This window comes from Pteropus alecto, unplaced genomic scaffold, assembly GCF_000325575.1.
Source record: "Pteropus alecto unplaced genomic scaffold, ASM32557v1 scaffold226, whole genome shotgun sequence".
NCBI classification, from domain to species: Eukaryota; Metazoa; Chordata; class Mammalia; order Chiroptera; family Pteropodidae; genus Pteropus; species Pteropus alecto.
Window position 1 is genome coordinate 2398070 of NW_006440132.1, and position 16565 is coordinate 2414634.

Genomic DNA, 16565 nt, shown 5'->3' on the forward strand with positions numbered 1-16565 from the left:
AATATATATATTGTGATAACTATGTATAGTGGCAGATAGGTACTAGAGATACCAGGGTGATCATAAGTTATATAAATGTCTAATCACTTATGTTGTACGCCTGAAACTAATGTAATATTGTATGTCAACTGTAATTTAAATTTTAATTATTAAAAAGACAAACAAAAAAGGAAGGGCATCAAAGAACTGTTTATTCAATAAATATATCCTAGGCTCCTCCCATGTAAAGGGCTGGGTAGCGCAGTGACTGTGGACTTGGCTTTTTTAGCAAGATGACCTGAGTTTGAATCCTAGATCTGGTATGTGATATTGAGAAATACATTTAACCTCCCTGTGTCTGTTTCCCTCATCTGAAAATGGGGGTTATATTCATAAAAACAGTACTGATATCACAGGACTATTTGAAGGATTAAATGAAATAATATTTGTGAAGCACACAGCATAGTTCCTAGGACGTAGGGCATGGTTAATATATTTTCGGTGTACTTTTATGTACCAATATCTCATTATGAATATATATTTTATGCCTTTGAGTTTTAGTTTTAGTTCAGAAAAATATATTAAACAAATAATAGCACCAGTAACTGTTTAATTACAATGATGATACATGTTACATAGGAGACAGAGAGCTGATAACATGGGACCTGTCTGGGTCTGGAGATCAAGGAAGTAACATTTACTCTGATACTTAGAAGGTAAGCAGGATCTGGCTAGTGGTGGAAAGTGGTTTCTGACAAAGGAAATGGCTAGCACAAAGGTTTAGAGGCAAAAAGAAACTTTGTAAACTCTAGTAATTGGAAGAGGGCCAGTTTGTTTGGAGTGGAGGGGAGACATGATATTAAGGAGAAAGAACAAGCCTTGTACACTTCATGTTAAAATGTGTTTTATCCTAATTGAAGTGGTAGAAGATACGGCATGTGAACTAAATATTTAAGGAGGGGTCAGGTTTGGTCATGAGGAAGTGAAAGGTACTAGGGAGAAAAAGACATTGCAGTAGAGGGACCAGATTAAGGGATTTTAGCTCTTTTGAATTTTGACAGTAGTAAATTTAAACTTTTGAGACAGTGGCAAGTGGCTCAAAGTCTGCACAAATAGGGCTAAATCTTATCTTTATTTAAGGAGGGGGAAGTGAAACCTCCATTTCATCACTGAATATTTACCTCTATTTATTGTCTTTTCCTAGAGGAAAAAATGCTGTTTACCTGCTTTTTGATTTCCTGTTGGCTTCTACTTTCTAATTTCTTAAGCTCAAATCTAAATGAAGCAACCTATAAAATCTAAGGTCAGGCTGGAGACAAGAAAAGTCATCTACTCTAGAGGTCCTGAAGCTGGGGGTCAAGGTGCAGACATCCATGGATGAGATTGGCAAAGAGGGATTCAGTGAAATGTCTTGCAAAATTTTGAGAGTATTTTTGTAAATAAGTTTTTCAGAAGAGAAAGTCTATAGAAAGTCTATCATAATGAGAAGACTAAAAAGAAACCATCACATTGTCTCATTAAATGTCCTTGGAAAAAGATTTCATCTAGTATCACCCACAATCTATAGACAGGAAGTTCTTTCTTAAGTCTACCCCAATTCTTTGACATCTCATCCCCATGCAAGCCCTTGGTAAATTCAGTGGAAATAGCAAACAGCTGCTCACCAACACCCACCCCAAAGAAAGAACAAGACATTTCTCACATATCTCAAGCTGCCTTAAATGTTCTTTCTTTGGCAAAGAAAAAAAAAAGAAATATATTTTTGGCCTCTAAACCTTTTCCCACCCATGTGTATTTCTGCAGAAATGTTATCCATATGGTTCCGATTCCTTTCTCCATAAGTCATTAGGAATGTTTTGCACTGAGAAATTTTCTGATGACCAAGGAGTCTTTGGAGACTTTTTAAAATGTCCCTCTTAGCCTTTCTTCATAGAAACAGGGAAGCTAAATAGAGCCAAATGCAAATGAACTAAGTCCTAGAAAGGTTGGAGTTTTATTCCAAACTCATAATGATTGGGTAAGTCAAATCTGTCCATGCAAAGCTTCCACCTCCTCCTGCAGGGACAAGAGCTGATAAATATTCCATTGAAACAGAGGATGCAATAGTCAGTCATTTAAGCTGATATTTAGGGTTGGGTATGACGACCTCATTAAATTCTAAGCTTTTCCAATCACCCTAGGGCTTCTCCCTTATTTCCAGAGGATACAGTAAAGATTTTGGACTTAGATTTGGGTGTGGAATTCCTGAGTCCATCACCTACTAGCTGTTCCTTGGCATGCTACTCAGGTTTTCTAAGCTCCAATTTCCTATGATGTAAAAATGGGATAGTATTACCTATCTCGTACCTCATAGTGTTTTGAGAGTTATAAAAGTTAATATAGAAAAGCCCCAAATTAAATGCCTGGTGCATGGTAAAAATTCAAAAATCTTCTCTTTCCTTCTATTTTTTCTCTTACAGTAGTAGGATCTGAGAAGGGTTCTGTGTTTTCTGAGAGAAATATTAGCTGTGTGGAGTGGAGAAGAGGAAGATAGAAAAATGTTCCATAGTGTTAAGTCCTCTCTTTCTAAGGCATCTGTATTACAGCCCATCTTGGGAGATTAATTAAGAGAGAAGAGCTAAGAGGAATTAGTCTTTATCGTTGTCATCTTCTGAAGCTACCTAAGCAGGTTGTTTCAGACTGATTTCAAAACTACATTCCAAGCAAGGCTGCTGTTGCCTACTCTCACTCAAGGAGAGACGATGGAGAAACAGAAAGAAAAGGAGGAAAGAATAAAGGAAGGGAGGGAGTAAAGAGAGAGACAGAGAAAAGGGAGGAGAGAATGCACAAAGCAGGTAAGAAGAGATGGCAACCTAGAGCTGCATACTGAAATGGGTGGGAGAAGCAGTGCATGTGGTGAGTGCCTTTCTTTGTGGTCAGAATCAAAGTCAGAACTGTCTCAGGAACCACTGCCCAGAATCTGAACTTGGGCCAGAAGCCGATGGAAGCAGAAATTTGTCAAAGCAAAAATGGAGAACTTTCTTCTGGGCAGAGAGAAATCAATAGTGGTTGGGGAACTGTCCGTGGTGCTGATTGCCCGTCATTTGGTTGAGAGTGAAGGAGAGAGAAGCAGAGGTGAGCATTGAATTGGCTACTGTTCCCCGCCTCTCTCCCCTCTCTCCTCAGTCCTGCTCTGCTGAGATCCAGGCCATTCTGATTAGTTCTCTCTTTTCCTCTCCTTCTTTATCAATTAAATAATTTTTTCAGGTTCTCAATTCCTCACTCAGTAATTTCTCTTCTGTTTTGTTTCAAGATTCCCCTTCCTTTAATTAATTCACTAACCCCTAGATCCTTCTAGGCCTCCTTAGTTATCACACCTCTCTCCTATCACCCTTTGAATAATAATATTAATAACAGAGCAATCATAATTGCAGATAACATGCTTTTAGCACTTACTAGGTGTCAGGAAGTGTTCTCAGTACTTTTACATACATTAACTCATTTAAATCTTACACCTACCATGGTTAGATAGGTAGTTATACTATCCTAGGATATAGATGAGGAATTGAGGCTTAAGAAGTAAGTAGTGTGGCCGTGATCACATATAACAGGATTCCGACCCTTTAGAGCCTGCACTTTTACTGAATTCAGGTCACTTTAAATTTCTCATCACTTTTTCCTTATTGCTCTCTGTCCCTCCAGCTGGTAGCTTCACCGATGCTACCTAACATTACCTAAGCTTCCAGGGACTAGGAATATTCGTTGCTGATTTAGTTTAAATTTAAAAAGAAAGCAAAGTAAGCAAGCATACTGAATATGTACGGTATGAGAATTCAGATTGTGTACAGGCCTTCTTTTCTGCTTCAGGGAGAGGCCCCGTGTCAGCAACCTCAGCCTAGATCTCAGGCTAAATTCTGAGTCTTTGGTTCTCTATAATACTGCCGTAGCTCCTTACCCTCGCCTCTTCCCTGCTTCTGGTTCAATCGAGAGAACTTTGCGTCCTCTCAGCTTCTCACTTCTACATCCTGCCCACGTAGAGAAGCACTTGCTTAATTCTGGGAGGTTACGTGGGCTCATGCCTACATACACAGAGAAACAAACAGTCTTAAATACGCACAGAGAGACACACAGATACAAACGGACCCACACGGGCACTTCCCCAGACAAAAATCACACTTGGATGGATACACACAGACACGCAAGCACCCGCATACCGAGAAACAGTCAGATACTCGCGACGCACGCAGCTACAGACACGCTTAAGAACACCACGATGCGGGGCTTCGCAGTCCTTTTGGGTGCTCATACACGGTGGCACGCCACCCTATCCCCAGACCCACGAGACTCCCCAGTGGCTCAGCCTCGGCCCATCCAGGCCGCCCCTCCCTCCAAGGAGGCCTCCCCCCTCCTCCTCTCCCTTCTCCACCTCCGCCTAAAGATGTACAAAACACTCCTCAGAATAAACCCCGGCTCCGGGCTCCTCCCTCCCCGCCCCGCGGCAGTCGCTCCCCCATTCATTTTCGCCCGTCTCCGGGTAAGTCCCTCCCCCCGCGTAGCCCGGCCTCCGCTGCTCCCCGCCCGGAGACCGCGGCGCACTTGGACTTCCCTCTCCATTCGCTCGCCGCCTCGCTCCCGGTCCCCACGGCTGCGAACTGATCTGGCGCGGGGGGTGGAGGAAAGCGCAGGCGAACGAACGATTGAGAGAGGAAGAGCGAGAGAGCGAGAGCCAGAGAGCCGGGGGACAGAGGGAGTAGTGACCGCCTTTCGGAGCCTGGATTCATGCCTGTCCTCGGGACCAGCCAAGGGGACTTTACGGCTGAGTATGAGCCAGGCTGCTAGGAGCCAGGTACCCCCAAGCCTGCAGTCCCCGCGCCGTTCCCGGTATGCGAGCTGGACGCAGGGCTCTCCCAAGTTCCTACCGAGCCGAATAAAAAGCGTCCGCCCGCAGCTCTCCGCCGAAGACGGACATTGACTCCAGGTAAGGCGGCGCCGGGCGCAGCGCCTCGCAGCCCATCTGCCCTTGGAGACCGCCCGGGGCCGCATTCGGGGCGCCCCCGCCCGCCCCGCCCCCCCTTCCTCTCTGCACCCTTCCGCGCTTCTCTCGCCACCCCACTGCCTTCAAGTCCTCTCAGGTTCCCGGGTAAAGGTTGGGGGGGAGAGGAGGGTCTCTGTATTCTTGAGTGTAAAGGGTTAAACGCAGGTTTTAGTAAGTGGCATATGTGCTCCCCGCGCGCTCCCGACGTGTGTACCATGGTTGGAACTTGATGTGGTTCTGGTGTGTGTTTGCGTGTGCAGCGTCGTTTGCGTTCGATGCTTGTGTTTGTGATGTGTCTGTGCGTGTGCGTGTGTGTGTGTGTGTGTAGGGGAGGGGTGAAGAGAGGTCCTATAACCTATTTAAGACGCAGTGTGTGTGATCATGTTTGTACGTATGTGTTTGTATGTGTGCACTTGTGTGCCTTTTTAATTAGGTCTCTCCAGCTTACACGGAATGGGATCCTTACTATAGGATCACGTAGCCATTGGGAAACCCGCTGTGGACTTCCTCTTGGGGCTCTGGGCTTGGGGTTTGGGAGGATTATGGGGATAAGAATGGCACCTTATTTAGCCCAATATTGATACCCTTAAGGAAAATTTCTCCAAAGGACGGAGACCTGCTACACTTGGACTCACCGTTTAATATAAAAGAGAAATGGCCAAACCTTGAAGCAATGAGATGCTGTCACTTTAAATTCTACACGAGGCAGACTCCAGATTCTGATGGGAATTTAGAGTCACTGGGTAGTCAGTGACAGAGAAAGGGAGAAGTCAGCACTGGGCTCCTTATCTGGGGCTTGACAAGTCTGGTAGAGAGTCTACCCTGCTTCTCCATTTGTAATGGTACAGCATAACAGCACCTTCTGCTTATGGTGCTTTTGGGGAGGATCTGGGCAAGTTTGCGTGGATCCCCCTAAAGGAAAAGGAGGAAGAGTCCTCAGGGACTTGCTCATCCATCATAGTTACACAGGATCTCAAATTCCTACAAATTCCATTTGGGGGAAACTCTGGGTAATATGGAAGACGATGGATGGGGCACTTCCCTGAGTCAGATTCCTTCTTTCCTTCCCCATTTTAGACAGGCTTGGAAGCCCCAAGAGAATCTCTTCCTAAACTGTGCCTCCTCATGGCTCCCCTGGAGTTAGGAGGGTACTGGGAGAAGGCAGAGAGGCAGTGTGTGTGTGTATGTGTGTGTGTGTGTGTGTGTGTGTGTTTCAGTATTGAGGGAGACCCACAATTTTGGAGTGGGTTGTGGGTGGGGAACTCATGGCAGGATATGGCAGTAATTCACTTAAACTGCTGTCCTGCCGTCAATATACACCTCACATCTGGCTTGGCTCCAAAATACTGCCAAGGGCATGGGGGTAGTAGAAAGAATCTTGGTAAGGAAGAGAGTTCAGGTCAAGTCCCTCTTTCCTCCGCCTCCTAGGAGGCTCTCGAGGTAAGCCCCTTGGCCACCCTGGCTAGGTCCTGCCGGGCTTGGACTCTGGAACCGGCCATTGATTTGATTCCTGGCTGCCTCTTAAAGGCTTGCCCTACTCAGCAAAAAAATGCTGAGTTTTACTGCTGTTCATGGCTTCCAGATTCAGCAGCTGTTACTTTTCCAAGGTAAGAGGCAGCCGTTCTGCTCTCAGGCAACAAGGCTCGGGGAGGAAAAGGGCTGAGATGCTGGGACGCAGCCTCTTGTCTACCCTGGCTGGAAAAGGGCCATGTCAAAGGCCTTTGGGGAAAATAAAGTAGAAATATACTTGTCTTAAAAAATTATTTATGTGTATGTGTATATGTACCTGCTGGGGAGAGAGAAAAGCAAACATGTGTTTGCAGGAACCTGCCCTGGTGGGTGGGTGACGGTGCTACCTGCAGGCACTGGCAGATACACCATCCTCTGGCCGGAGGCTGATACCACAGACTGAAGCCTACACAAGGCCACAAAGAATCTGTTTCCAGAAGCTCCCATCAGAACAGAGCTCTCAAGTTCATTTCGGGTGGGGGTGTGAAGGCAGAGGAGGAGACCTCAGGTAAAGAACTGCTCTCATTTCCTCTCTTTTTCCATTCATAGACAATCAAATCTGGAAGGAATATTAAAGAACAGACAGACAGGATTCTGTGGCCCAGAGAGGGAATGAGAATTCCCCCAAATTCTCTAGCGACTTGATGGTATGCCCAGGGTTAGAACCTGTGATGTCTGACACCCAGATCAATATCCTTTCCACTCCGCCATACCGCCCAGGGACTAGATCTTGCCACTGCGCTCCCACCCAAAACAATCATTTATCTTCCCTCATCAAACTTCTCATTTCAGAGATGCATTTCAAAGCTGTTCCATCTGGAAACATGACCCCGGAGAGAAGGAGTCCAGAGCCTCAGTCAGTCTCCTCTCTAGACAGACAGACAGACAGGCAGGCAGACAGACAGACAGACATGCACACACAGAGCATATGTTATTTCTCCAGTGCCTTCAGAGCATTACACGCAGGCAGGAACCCAGTACTTACTATGACTGGTAGCTAGCAGAGCATCTGAACTGTACCTGAGCTCTTCGTTAAAGGATACTTTGCTTACCATAGAGCCAAGTGCACACTGTGCATCCACTAATTCAAATACTTCGGGCAAATTAATTTCTTTCTATTAATGAGAATCTTGCCCTCATACAATTATACATATCACATTCACAGGAACATGTGCAAGCACGCATGCATACACGCACTCTTACAGACATGTGCACACACAGATCCAGAAACCTTTCCTACTTGCTGTATTCCCCAAAGAGAATTGCAACCTCCACACCAAATCGTGTTCCCCTATATAAAGGTGTCACGCACACGAAGACTGGGACTCGTAGTCACATGGACGGAGAAATATAAAGCCCTATGAAAGATAGGCTTTTGAGAAGTCGAAGTCAGGCCTACACAAAACGGCTCCCAGACTCCTAGGTGTGCGTTTTGGGGTGCTGGCGAGCACTGAATAAAAAATGGGGGTTTCGGGCCCATCTGCAATAGAGCTTTTTCCACACAGGCTTTTCCGGGGCTGAATGGCACTTTAGCTCCCAGAAGGGGGAGCTGTGACTCCATTTCAACCAAGGAGAAACAGCTCAGAGATCTCAAATCAGCTCCTGGGCCCTCGTTGAGTTTAGATGGCCCAGCTGAGGCCACACTGCATTTATTTGAAACAGTACAAGTGGGGACCTTAAAAACACTGTCCCCTGGTCAGTCCAAATAAAACATCTTCTTGGTGCTTGCAAGAGTTTATGCTATTGACCACAAAGTCCTCTATTTATCTGGAAAAGTCTTTGCCCAAGGAGCCTTCAGTTGTGTAAAGAGACACTTTCTTATTTGTATCCTCTAGTCTGTCCCCTCCCAGTTCCTTAGACAAAACCACTAATACATATCACCTGAACAGGCCACCTGCCCTTCTTCTCTCTCTGCATCCCCTTCGCTAAAATCCAAGGATTAACAAATTGGCCACTGACGTCCTGGTCATCATGTTAAAGACAAGGTGGGGGTCATATGAAGAGGATAAGGCTTCAAATATCATCCCCCAAATAATCCCCCTCGTTGTTTTCCACTCTCATCCTTCTGCAAGGATTACCTTTATTTTTCCTCCATCTCCCAACTTCAGCCTCTGCTTTTTAAAATCCTACCCATATTTCAACATCCAGCTCAAATGACCCTTCTAAGAAGTCTTCCCCACATCTTACTTTAGAATGAATCTCTTTCTACCCTGTTCTCTCATATGATTTTTTTCTGGAATTCTATTTTAACTTGTGTCTCTGGTTGCCCTGTTTTATGGTTCTGTGGGTATATGTCTAGCTTACCCTCTTTCATATGGTCTTCTTAGAAGCATCTTTTTATCCCTAAGGACTGACACATAGTAGGTTTGACACATATTTGCTGTTCTGTAAATGTTCGCTATTGCTGTTTTCCAGTCTCAACATAATCTGTAATCTCTCTCTCTCTCTCTCTCTCTCTCTCTCTCTCAACATCTCTCTCTCTCTTTGATAGTTGCTTCATAGTCATTCAAAACAATGCAATCATGTCTTCAAAATTGTGCCACCTATACCTACAATATTGGGATACCAATGACAAAATTATGTTGTACATGAAGGTAAAATTATGTCGTACATGAAGTGAGCATTAGCCTACTGTGTTTTCCTTTCTTCTCACCCAGTGAGGCTCCTTTTACAGCTCCTTATGCTGGAGAGAAAAGTGAAACTCACATTGGCTAGGTCCCTAGTCCAAGGTCACATAACCGACAGAGATAGGATTTGAACTTAAGTCCTCCTTGCTTCTGTACCTGCTCTTTCCCAGTGTAGTACTGACTTAATGGTAACCACTGTGGATGGCCAATAGGACTGGGTTGTTCAGCAGATGCTAGAAATAGCTAGGGGCATATATTAACTCTTTGAATTGTGTTATGAAGGAGCTGAGGTCGTCGAATCAAAGAATCTTATTGTTTTCAGATTTCTCAATCGCCAAACCTTTCTCCTTATTCAAGAATCCTTTTTGTAATATCCATAACACATGGCTACTCGGTCTCACTTTTAGGACTTTTAGCAACAGCGAACTCATTACCACACAAACCAGCCTATGCTGTATAGAAAGAGCTTTGTTGCAACCTTGACCCTAAATCTGCCTTTTATTCATAAGTCTCTGAAATCATACAATGGAAGTATAATTCTCTTCCAATTATCAGCTCTCCACATAGTATGGAAACGTGATCATATCACCACAACAAGTATTCCCTTTTAGACTAGATGGGCCCATTTTCATCACCTTGTCTCCCATAACATCCATTTGTGCCCTCATCAAGCAGATGTTGTCCTATGGGCATTCCCTGGTTTATCTCATTTATAGGGTTTAGAAGCTTCGTAAGGGGGTAGGTGACCTGAAATCCTTGAGTGAGGATTAAAAAGGGACATTCATTCATTCACTTGTTCAACAAATATTTATCTGGGTGTCTACTATTTTTTAAGCATCACTCCAGACCAATCCTGTCAATTAGAATCTTCTGTGATAATGGATATGTTCTCCGGGCTGTCCTACATGGTAGCTACTAACCACATGATGGACTGCATTTTTAATATTATTTAACTTTTATTAATTTTCATTTTAATTTAGTTATTTGTGGCTAGTTGACTACGGTTTTGGACAGCACAGATCTAGACATTAGAAACGTATCATGAACTTGGTCCTGTTTTCATGGAGCTCTGTATTCTAGTGGGGAGAGATGGATAATAAGTGAATCAGCAAAGAGATAAGCATAGTAATTTCATACAATAGTAAATGTCATTGAAATAATATTTTGGGATAAGAGGCTAGAAAGGAATGTAGATGGTATACATTTAGATAGGGGGGTTAGGAAAAGACTTCCCTGAAGGGTGGCATTGGAGCTGAGATTTAAATTGAAGGAACCAGCCAAGTGATTTCATGGGGGAAGAATATTAAAGGCAGAGAGAAGAACAAAGATGAACTTACTAAACAAGGGCAAGCTTAGGAAATCTTAGGGATAGGGTGGCTGAAACTTTAGAATGAGAAAGAGAAGGTCATGAGCTAACAGTAAGGAAGGTAGGCAGGGGTCAGATCGCAAAGGCCCTGTGCAAGATGGGGGAATAAAAAGTCAAAATAGCTCTCCCTTGAAATCTCCCTCTTTGGGAGGCAGGTCGTCTGAGGACTGAGCCCGGGAGAGTGCGGAGATTGACAGAAACTCGTTATCAAATACTCTTGACGGGTTTTCATCGTGTCCATTTTTTTATCAGTCATTTCAATGAACTCTTCAAATCTTACCTGCTCTGAGTGCTACACACTCTGGAAACAGCCAAATCAAAAGGGAGAAGGAGAAACCAGAAGAGGGGAGATGGATAGAAAAGGAAGAAGGGAATGAATACCCGGGGGAGAAGGTAATTGAACGAGTCTGCTGAAAAAGGATGAAAGCCGAAATCAGTTTGGATCAGCAAATATTTGTTGCATTTCTTGTCTGGGAAAGGCCTTGAACAAAATGCCTTAGAGGGTATGGTGATGAATCCTGCTAGGTGCTGGCAATCTAATAGAGGACATCTGCAAATTCATAACTAATTATCATTTATAGTAGACTGATAATTGTCATTTCAGAAGGTCTGTGAGAGTTTGGGGAAGTGTAAGATTGGAGGAAGATACAGAGGTGGTAATGGTGATGAGATGAGGGAGGGTGACCATGGCTACAAGGCCTTAGGGATCAGAGCCTGGATCTTTTCATTTTGTATTTCTATTAATTCTAAATTTCATGTAATACAAGCACAGGGACTCAGGGCACCTGATTTTAATCCTGGCTGCTATCTCTGTATATCCGGCTCACCTTCTGAGTATATCTGCCCCTCCCTGGGCTCGCCTTCTGCAAACTGAGAAGGACCAAACCAGGGCCCATCTCACTGGAGGGGTTGGCTCAGCTCTTTGGAAATGTTGCATGACGAGTGCTTGTAAAAGCAGAGAGAGACACAAGCACGATGACCATGCTTCATCGTAAGGTTTAGATGTCTTCTCAAAAATGAGCAAATCTAGAGGAAGTCATACCTCAGGGCGCAGATGGTGGCTCAAGACAGGGTGGCTGCGTGGGAGAGATGTGCTGCTATTGTAATTCTTCGTATCAAAGTGATTAAGTGGTAGCATGTAAACCACTGTTCTTCTGGAACGCAGTCGCCTGAAAAGGCTGCCTAGAAATCCACAGACAGTCCTTGCTACTGAGGGGGCAAAGAATACAATTAAGAAGATAATGAGGCTGAGGAAAAGTGAAATTAATTTCTTTTTTTTTTTTTCATATGAGGGTGAAGGGGATCTTTGTCTCTCCAAGGAACTATCTTTTAGAAATTGCAGGTGGACTTAAGAAGAGACTAAATAGACTGCGAGAAAGTTAAGAGAGGTAAATTACCCGGCCTGTCTCCTCTACCGTGGAGGACACACATAGGAATTGAAAGCCTGGTGAGGACACGAAATATATCCTTCTGAACAAATCCCCTTCTCCGTTTGCGGAGACGTTTCTCACGGGTGCAGAGCTGCATACGGCGATGTTGGGATCATCTTGCGAACAGCTAAGAGACAGTATGCCCCCAAGGGTGAGGAGGTAGATTCATAAGACAATTAACAAAAGCAAGATGCAATCATTTTTGTGAACACTGGTAAGGTTAGAGCAGCGGGGCTCCAAGTAAATGACCCATCTGAACAGCTAGAACCCTTTGTAAGAGTTAACCCAATACGGGCCTGGGGGCGTTTCTAAGATATAATTTATTTAGCCTTTCAGAGGTCCTGCAGATGAGCCACTGGGAGCCTCTATGAGAAATAATGGATCTTGGGGATAATGTGGAGCAGCTGAATTGCAGATTACAAGCTGCTTCAGGTGCTGGAAGGGCAGCCATCTAGGATACGTTTGCTTTTTAGAGGACCCACATTTCCGAGGGGTCAGCTCTCACGTCTCCATTCTAAGAATTAGCCATCCACAAATGTAGCTGAAACTCTGAATTCCTAGAGACTCCAGAAACCCCAAGATAAACCTGGAAGAGCCTTCCGAGAGCTGTGACAGAGACATCTGCCTTAAGTAAGTATGTTTCAGTTTACATGGAAGGGGATAAGCTAAATTTCTCAGGGAATTTGATGGGCTCTGAGTTTATAGTCACTTCACAGGGGAAGGAACAACAAGGAGCCTTGGCTGGCAGTATAAAAATGTCTGCACAAAGCACAGGGGCTGTTAAAAAATAAAATCAGGGCTTTGATATGTTTAGGAATGTAGGGGAAAGATTGAAAAACAGATCACCCGGCAGGAGTTTTTCTGCTGGGACAAATTTTGGAGGTACGACTCTTTGAGATGAAGTAGTCTTCGTCAGTTGCCATTGCCAGAGATGGCCAAGGCAAGGAAGGGCTGAGAGGGCTCATAAAGAATTTCATTCTGAGTGCACGTCAACAGGACAGCATCATTCAAAGTCCGCTGAAGCCTTATAGGTGATTCTTGGAAATATTACCGGGTCAGCCACAATTTTACCTGCCCTCTCCTCTCATTCCTGGGAATTGTACGTTTAAGCAGAGCACAGGGATAGGATTTGAGGGTGTTATGGAAGGATCTTCACCCACAATATTTAGAGATGGCTGAAATGTCACAATTATAAATCCATTCTTGGAGTGTGAAAGTGTATGTGTCAAGCATGTCATGTGTTCTTCGTGCTCTAACGGGTACTTAATATAGATATCTTGTTGAATATTCTTGACAGGCTCATGCACAGGCGGTACATCCTTCATTCGTTGAGATGAGGAAACCAAGCCTCAGTGCAGTGATACCACTTGTCCAGGGCCACACGCTGAGTCAGTGATGTGTCAAAGATCTGGACTCTTCGTGTCTGACTTGAAACTGTAGTGCTTGAAAGCTTGCATGCCGGAGTTTGAATGCCCGCTCTGCCACTGGCTAGCTCTGTGACCTTGGCCTGATTACCTGATGTTCCTGTGCCAGTTTCCTCATCTGTAAAATGAGGATGACAGAAGTAACCCTTCATAGAGATATTGTGGGAATTTAATGAGTTTATATGATAAGTGCCTGAAGATCATGAACATTATATAAACGTTAACTGTTATTACTTTTTATTATGAATACACTGTTACATTAGATGAAAGGTTTCCCATGACCCCAGGTATATTCTCCAACTAGAACTGTCCTGTAGGAAAGAGATTATTATCAGGTTTGAGGTGCTACCTTGCAAATGAACTTTCTTAGTTATTTTTACCAATTTCCTGTCCCCCAGCATGGCAGCGTGATGCCAGCAGTTAGGGGAGAGATTGAGAGAGTAGGAAAAGGCACAGCAAGATGTCAAATGACTGAGCCAGATTTTTTTATTCTCCATATTACCGTGGGTCAGAAACTAGATGTAGGCATAGCATCCTCAGCCATCGGAGCACAATCTTCATCATAGTCCAGTTCGACTTTCTCTTATTATTTTTAGATCTGAACTTTTTTTCTCTTTAAGATCCAAACTGTATCTCAGTTGATTCTAGTGCACTAGCTCCCTGCAGCCTATGTCATTGTACCTCTTGATTTGGTTTTCTACTCCGTAAGACCAGGGTATTCAGTCAGTGCCTGTGAAAGAGCCGCTGATTGACAGCATGCCACTTGCTCTTGTGTGAACCGTGTTTATCATCCTTCTCACGATTCCCCTCTTCTGCATCGTTACCATTTATTTTACCAAGTGCTTGCATATCGTAACATGTTTATCTCCTTTACCCTTTACAGTCACACTCCGAAGTTGAAATTATTCTCCCCTTTTTCCTGATGAGGAGCTTGTGGCTCAGAGGAGAAAGGATCTGCCCAAAGGATTTGTCACTTATTATACAGTAAGTGACAGCATCAGGTCTCACAACCATATCTTCGGACACTAAATGTAACGTTCTTTCATGGAACTGCCCTCCTTCCATCCACCTCTCTAAGGCATCATCCAGCTCTTAGCAACTTGGTGACCTCCCAGAATCAAGGTTGATTATTGCTGCTCGGTCCATATTGTTTTAGGTCAGGTCCATTGTTGCACATCTTTGACCATTCTGTCATGAAGGCCCTGACCTGAATCCTAGTCCTGTATACATCTATATGAGAAAGGCATCTATATTACATGTTTCAGGAGATTTTATAAATGGCACCAATGAGGGGAGGATTCTTAAATCTTAATAACTTGCATTTTTCTTTCTCTCCTTCTTTATCTGTCGACATCCCAAGTATCTTACCCTCTTCCGGTGCTTTCTGGCTGCCAACTTCATAGCCAGTTAAAATAGTAATTTAACTTCACATGCCTCGGTAGGAAACCTTAATTTCACATGCTTATTTGCACCCTTAAGTTGTGGAAGTTCAAGTGCTGCTGAAACTAGGACAAGTCATCATAGAATAAGCTACTTTCTAACTCTGGGCCAGAGCTAAGATCTTACTTTTCTTGGGAATAGAATCACCAAAGCCACCTCTGGTAACAGTAACACTTTTAAAAGCAGCTCGGGAAGTAGCAGGATGGAGGTGACATGAATTGTGACAGCTAGATGTTGCAAAAGATATATATATATCTGATATTTCTTTCTCTGTCCACACACACACACACACACACACACACACACGTATAAAGAAAGGAATGTTGAATGTAGTGGAGAATCGGGAGGGAGGAGAAAGAAGAACAATAGATACAGGAGGAAATGTGCAAGGCAAAGTTCTCCATATCTATTAGTGGAACATGACCCTTGATATGTTTATAAAATCATCTGTTGTTGGAATGTTATCTGGGACTGGGACTTCCAGCTAAAAATGGAATGGGGGATACGCTTGTCCAAATAAACCTATTTAAAAAACGCCAAAATATTCAGCTTCTCTAGTAATCAAATAAGTGAAAATAGCAGTGAAATGCTATATAGCATCATCAGTTTTTTTTTTAATGCCAGCATCTAGTCTTGGCAAGAACACAAGGCAAAAAAGACACTCTTATGTGACATTGGTGGAAATCTGTATTGAATACAGCCTTTTAGGAAATGCGACTTTCATTTTTTCATTTAAAAAACAAACACACAAACAAACATTGTTTATTGAACACTTATTCTGTGCCAGACACTGTTCAATGAGCTGTAACTACAGCAGTGAACAAAACCGACTTGTCCCTGCCTTCTTGGAGCTGAAGATAATAAATAAACAAGTAAACATACAGGGTGTCAGAGCGGGGCAAGTGTGATAGAGATGGCAGGTGGCATGGCAGGAGCAGCCTTGCTGTTGTATAGGTGGACAAGGAAAGGCCTCACTGAGATGCTGTCATTGGGGCAGAGATCTACAGGAAGTCAGGGAGAGAGCAAGGTGGCATCCAGGAGAAGAGCGTTCCAGGTGATGGCAGCAAGGATGAGGTTGATGAGATGGGACTGCCCTTGGTGTGTTAGCGGAACGGTGAGGAGACCAGTGTGGCTGTAGTGAGGTGATCAAGGGGACGTAGTAGAAGAAGAGGTGACGTCTTAGAGTAGAGATCAGATCTTTATTCTGGTATCGGTCACAATCATTATCTCCATCTATCTATAGATGTTTTTAAAAAGGTGCAAATCCTTCCATTTTAAGAAATCCCTCATTCTAGAAGTAAATTAATTATATGCATACAGGTGTGCGAGGAAAGAACTTTATCAGAGTGTTTGAGGAAAATGAGAAAAGAAACAACAGAACAAAACATACAATGGAATATCTAAGTCGTGAAGAATGATAATAGAGGAGCACATTTATAAGTTAGAAAGTGGGATAAAGACAGGGAACGTGATCTGAAAAATGGGGCTAACAGCACTACCTTTCTGGCAGTTTCGTTGTGACCATGAGTATCACATATATATAAAGCACTTAGCGACATGCCTCATATGTAATAACTGCTCAGTATATGACACTCATGACATTTATTGACAGGGACATATTTCTGGTCGAACTATTAAGTTAAAACGTATATGTTTAGCAAGACTATTTTATAAGATGCATGTTAATATTTAAGTGGTTATCTCTGAGTGATAGGTTAAGAGTGAATTTCATTCTCCCTTTAAGACCTACCTGTATTTCCTAATATTTCTCTAACG

At 43.6% G+C, this 16565-nt stretch overlaps 1 protein-coding gene across 1 annotated transcript in view; it reads left to right on the forward strand.

The window, feature by feature from the left end:
* The first annotated feature begins 4544 nt into the window (after positions 1-4544).
* BRINP1 (BMP/retinoic acid inducible neural specific 1) overlaps positions 4545-16565 on the forward strand; it is a 171576-nt gene continuing 159555 nt past the window's right edge. The window contains exon 1 of the mRNA XM_006917088.1: positions 4545-4936. The gene's annotated coding sequence lies outside the window, so the exon portion shown is untranslated. The remainder of the gene's footprint in view (positions 4937-16565) is intronic.